A 6,530-nucleotide genomic window follows, 5' to 3' on the forward strand; every position below is an offset into this window, starting at 1 on the left:
GCCATCATCTTAAAACAACAACAAATCATCAAATAGGCAGTGGTTTCAAAACTCTAAGCACATTTTCAAGTAGAGCACACCAAATCATACGGTTACTTTTTCAACAAACGTAATCAGTGTGTCATCTAGAAATGCATGCTTCACATTGCAATACATGTTCTTATAAAGTAATTTCTTTCCACAATGCAATGCTCCAATGACTTTTGATGGGATATTTTTCATTTGTTAGAATGTATGCGACTGTTACTTAATCCGACTGCTCTGAATTCATAACCTCTTTATCTGTTTGGTGTTAACCTACAGATTTGTTTGTCTACTGCAGATTTGGAACACTACATCATGAAAATGTATGTTTGTGAAGTATAAAATTAGAGTAACTTGGGGGGAAAACGCCCCCCTTAAAGCAAATGTCTTTTTTCTGACTGCACCAAAAAAAACTATGTTTGGTAAGATTTAGATATGTGCATACTGGATATCCTCAGGGGAAAGAAATGGGACAAATTAATACTTTTTTTGGTCTTCAACAAAAACACAACCTTTACAAAAGGGCTGCGTTTGGCTCCAAAATGACCCCTGAAGATTAGCATGTTAACATTTTTCAGTAATTGACCCTAACATACTCCCTTTAAATTGTACTACTTTATTAAAAACGGATTGCAACTTTTCTCTCGAACCAAGTGCATTATTTATCTGTAGGCTCCCCTACTGGTATATGTATATACAATATGTTTCTAGATTTCATTACATTATATAGCCTATATAACTTTTACTCAATGACAAAATATTACATCAATGCACCTCAAAAATCGTTTTGCTGCAGTGACTTAAAAAGTAGAGATGACAGATTAAATTTTTTGTTGAGCAAGACTAGGGACATCCAGGGAAAATGTAGATTTTTTTTGCCGAAATAAAGGGGTTTCTGTGAGAATTACAGGAGGGGGGATGATATATACTGTGATGTACGAATGTTATGATGATGACTAATATGATTTTACTTCACAGTAAGTAGAGCAAAATGCTGATATTGACCAGATCAGAGACGTACGGTATGTAACAAATGCATCCCCTATACCGTAAACATGGATCCAAAAGGAAGTGGCTGGGGTCTATTGGATGAGGGGTGTACTGAACTGTGCCTTTGGCATGTCAGAATTCCCTCAAACAGGAAATATCCCTTGCCAACTGGGCAGAGGCGCTATACAGTTCACAAACGCATGCACCGAGCATTCCTTTGTCCATCCTGATTTGGCCAATTGTTTGGTTGGAGTTTTTCGGCCTGCCATGCGACTTTGACTATTGTAGATAATCAATTTGGATTGATGCCTTTTATTTCAAAGCCTCAGGCAAATAAAACGTGCAATACGTAGCTTTTAGACGGGTTAGTTAACAACATACATGGTGAGAAATGCGCATATATAATAAGCCTTTTAGCAGACGCTTTTATCCAAAGCGACATACAGTCATGTGCACATTCATTTTTACGTCCCGGGGATCGAACCCACTACCCTGGCGTTACAAGCGCCATGCTCTACCAATTGAGCTACAATTGAGGACCACGAATAAATATATCAATTGTGCCTTTTTGATGGAAATATGGAGGTGGGATTTTGGAGATCAGGTCATAATTTACCCGCGCTCTTTGCGAATAAGACGGGCCAACTGGATGTCCTATGGCACGATGGTCACCCTCTTGGCGTGGATGGCACACAGTTTGGTGTCCTCGAACAGACCGACCAGGTAAGTCTCGCTAGCCTCATGCAGGGCCATCACGGCGGAGCTCTGGAAGCACAGGTCGGTCTTGAAGAACTGGGCGATTTTTCTCCCCAGGCGCTGGAAGGGCACATTGCGGATGATTAGCTCAGTGGAGCTTTGGTAACGACGGATCTCTCTGAGACACGGTGCCGGGCCTGTAACGGGGAGGCTCTCCTGCGCGCAGCCTTGGCGGCGAGCTGCATCCTGTAGGCTTTGCCACGGGTGGATTTGCGAGCGGTTTGCTTGGTTCTGGCCATGGCGCTAGCTTCCTTCTTAGACAGTCGGAGTATAGCCTCGAAATGCCCATGTGAAATGTATAAGCCGGCAGTGGCATCTGCTGATTGGACACCATCTCCCCACCACCCCGATTGGCCCGTTGCGGAGGCCTCCTTTGTCGGCTATCGGAAGGGCTGCTTTGCTTCAAAACAGTACACTGCGCGCCCAAAACAATACACTTTGCGTGCTCCCGCAATAATACACTGCACGCCCAAAACAAAAGTACACTGCCGGCCTTTACGCGCAATAATAGTCGCCAAAGTCAAGAGTGAAATCTTATGTTCTAATCTAATGCTAGCCTGCTATGGCAAACGTTGCCAATAGTCCACTGCGCGCAGGCATTAGGACACTGCCGCGCGATAATATTCGCCAAAGTCAAGAGTGAAATCTTATGTTCTAATCTAATGCCAGCCTGCTATGGCAAACGATGCCAATAGTCCACTGCGCGCAGGCATTAGGACACTGCCGCGCGATAATATTCGCCAAAGTCAAGAGTAAAATATTTTGTTCTAATCACCACATGTTCAGTAATGGCATTTCCCCCCTTTATTCAAATTACAACCTCTCACTTTCAGTTATTTGAAATGAAATCATCTCTCAAATATCACTATATCTAAAACAAGCCATAGAAAGTTGGTTGCAATTTCAATTTAATCATCCAGAAACAACAGAACAAACTCAAATGAGGATGAAGGGAGAGGAGAAGAAGTGGGGCCAGCCGCTCGGGAGAGGTGGAAGGGGGGTTTAGGATTATTGTAGAGGGGGGTGTTTAGGTTTAGTATAGAGGCGTTGGGAGGAAGGTGTGAGGGTGTGTTTTTGTGGCTGGGTAAAAAGGGGAGGGAAGTTGCTCCCCTGATGTTTATTTAGTCTTATTGTTTGAGGCGGTATATAAGATGTGAATTTTCTGTTTTTTTTTGTAGTCCTATGTGGCTCAGTGGGTAGAGCGTGGCGCTTGCAACACCATGGTAGCGGGTTCGGTCCCCGGGGCCGACCACGTAAAATGTAAGCATGCATGACGGTAAGTAAAGCGTCTGCTAAATGGCATAGTATTTTGATTATTATTGTTGGGATATGCTTGGGTCGGTATATATGATGTGAATTTTTCTTGATTTTTCGTAGTCCTATGTGGCTCAGTGGGTAGAGCTTGGCGCTTGTAACACCAGGGTAGTGGGTTCGGTCCCTGGGGCCGCCCACATGTAAAATGTATGCAAGCATGACGGTATGTACAGGGTCTGCTAAATTGCATAGTGTTTTATTATTATGATGGGGTTGTTGGTTGGTTGGTTAATAGTGATGGGGTGGTGGAAAGAGGAGGGTGAGAGGATACAGGAGTGAGTATGGTGTGGCGTGATGCAAATATTGTATGGAAATGAAATGATTTATGATGTATGGTTTTTGTACGATTTTAATAAAAACCCTTAAATCAGAACCAAGCAAACCGCTCGCAAATCCACCAGGTGGCAAAGCCCCCAGGAAGCAGCTCGCCACTAAGGCTGCTCGCAAGAGCGCCCCGGCCACCGGCGGTGTGACGAAGCCTCACCGTTACAGGCCCGGCACCGTGGCTCTGAGAGAGATCCGTCGTTACCAGAAGTCCACTGAGCTGCTCATCCGCAAGCAGCCCTTCCAGCGCCTGGTCAGAAAAATCGCCCAGGACTTCAAGACCGACCTGCGCTTCCAGAGCTCCGCCGTGATGGCCCTGCAGGAGGCTAGCAAGGCTTACCTGGTCGGCCTGTTCGAGGACACCAACCTGTGCGCCATCCACGCCAAGCTGGTGACCATCATGCCCAAGGACATCCAGCTGGCCCGCCGTATTCGCGGAGAGCGCGCATAAATGAGGATGACCTGATCTCCAAAATCCCCCAAAGGCTCTTTTAAGAGCCACCTCCATATTTCCATCAAAAAGGCACAATTGTTCCATGTATACACGCACCTCTACATTAACCACCATGTATGTTGTTCACTAACATGTCTAAAAGCTACGTATTCTACCTTTTAGTTGCCTGAATTCTAGCTTCAATGTTTGTGTGTGTATATACAACCATCTGGCATCATCCACTTCCTTTGAACTATAGTAGCACAGTAAAATGCTTTACAAACGAGGGGGAAAAGAAACGAGTGATAATATAGGCCGAATAGTAACAACATTTGTGTTCAGATGAATAATTGACACTATTAGTTGTGTGTAATAATAGCCTTGCATGCAGTCCAGAAAAAACATTGCATGCCAACTGACTTTGAAAGTCCCATGTTGCAGTGCTGCTGAGAGACTCATGCAGAGGCCAAAACTTTACAGTGGAGCACGGAGGCCATCTTGTGGTTTAACTCGGGTACTGCCCATATCTGCGCACATCATGGGGAGTCCCTTTTAGTATTAGCTCTTTAGCCCAGCGTTTCCCAAACGCGGTCCTGGGGTCCCCAAGGGGTGCACGTTTTGCCCTAGCACTCCACAGCTGATTCTAATACTCCAGCTTGATGATGATGAGTTGATTATTTGAATCAGCTGTGTAGTGCTAGGGCAAAAACTCCCAAAACGTGCCCCGAGTTTGGGAAACCCTGCTTTAGGCTAATACTAGCCTATTAGGATGACTTGGTTTGATCGCTTTAATGCCAACTGCTGAACTCTGGTTCACTAATTAGTTGTCCCAGGTGACCATTATGAATCCAATAGCAAAACAAATGTTTCTAAATTGCTCTTTGAATGTAACATGCTACAGTCTGTCAATTACACTGTGGAAATCACATTTCCATCATTCTTATCCCATGTCATCATTGAAGACGTGTCACAATCATTGACGGAAAAAGTCCATGTATTCATCAGATAATTACAACATAGATGTCCTGTAATCAAATGACACAAATGGAATGAATGAAACAAACCGAACGTTTAGCAGGCACTAGTTTGCATCAAGCCTGTCTTGAGCATTTTGACATAGGTGTGGATTTGATGTCATTGCATGCCTCATCCGTGGCCTGGAGGAGGGTGGCACGCTCATGGGGATGGCAATCACACACACCTTCCACCTGTATTGCATTTCACAGTATTGTGTGGCTCAGGTATTCAGCGCATGTCACTAGCAACACCATAGTTGTGGGTTGGATCCCCACTGGGGTCACATGCTAAAAGTTATGGACTCACTGTTGTCACTTGGGATAAAAGCGCCAGCTAAATCAAAGCTATAGGATATAAAGGTAGGGCATTGGCCAATGCCATTTCCGAAAAGCAGTGTGAACCCCCCCGAAGGAGAAGTTGACTATTCAAATAGAGCTACCCAAACATTTATTGGATGTTGCAAAGTTTTGCTTTCACCCATGGTTCCTATAGGGAGTCAAAAAAGGGCAGGAAACAATGGGTTCTCAGCAATATTTCACCAACAACCAATCACTATTCAAGCATAGACATTAGGATCATCAACAAATATTCCTAAGTCATACTACAAAAGGGTTGTAACGAAATGGATTTGTCTGTTCAATGCAAGTTCAACGTCAAAGAAAAAGTGCATCACCACAACAAACGTGTCTTTAGATACACTGTAAAAAATTACTTTGTGGAATGTACTCAAACTATTACAGTCAACAAAAGCACATGTCATATTATTGATTAGATATTTTTGCTTGTTTTTATGAGTAGATAAGCTTGAGTAAGTTGTTTAGATGTGGTCCAATACATTGAGTAAAGATGATAGAAGTAAAAATTATTATATTACGTTGATTCAATTCAAATAGATCCATGACATTGTGTTCTTTTACCTGAATGATTCATCCTATTATGTACTCAATGTTACATGATGTATTCATTTAGACCAACTCAGAAAAGCTTCACATTTTTACTTTGGATTCACTCAATCAGATCCCTTAAGAGAAAAGGTATCAGGACACCGGGAATCCATTTATTTAAACATCAACGGTTTGCAAAACATCTGTTATTATGAGTTGACAAATTACGGAATTGCAAACAACACTGCAGGTAAGTCCTGATTGCTATAGGTAGGCAAAACCGTAGAAATAGGACCTAGAACACTAACTAGTATAGGATCTCTGTGGGCAGAACATTTACTTACGAGAGATAAAATGGAGCTTCAACCCCATAGACGTCATGGGGAACAAAATATTCTCATAGTAACCATGGATAACTACTGAAATGGAGGCTCAAATAGCTTGTGTTTGCACTGTGGGATATTTTTCAAACAACAATGTTGCCTACAAGGCCAAAATAATTAAAGACGTGACAACCCCAATAATCAAAACACATTTACTCGTTTGTTCCTATAACATTTATCTGTTCACGAGCACTGTTGATGGATGCCACCTATATTACTTTGGTCATTTTTGCTTTAACCCATGAATGTTGTAGTTGCGCCTTTTTTCAACAGTTCCCAATAGAAATCTGTTTAAAATAAACTACAAGGTTTTGCAGTAGACCATCAGTGATGCAGGTAGCATTGTGATGTCATAACAACCATACTGTGCAGACAGACCCTGGTACCGCACCTGCTGCTATTTCA

General features: G+C 42.9%; 1 pseudogene; it reads left to right on the top strand.

Moving 5' to 3' along the window:
• Positions 1 to 1,678: 1,678 nt before the first annotated feature.
• Positions 1,679 to 3,859, top strand: LOC121556834 (annotated as a pseudogene).
• Positions 3,860 to 6,530: the final 2,671 nt, after the last annotated feature.

Source organism: Coregonus clupeaformis, unplaced genomic scaffold (assembly GCF_020615455.1).
Source record: "Coregonus clupeaformis isolate EN_2021a unplaced genomic scaffold, ASM2061545v1 scaf1363, whole genome shotgun sequence".
In the NCBI taxonomy this organism is placed as follows: Eukaryota; Metazoa; Chordata; class Actinopteri; order Salmoniformes; family Salmonidae; genus Coregonus; species Coregonus clupeaformis.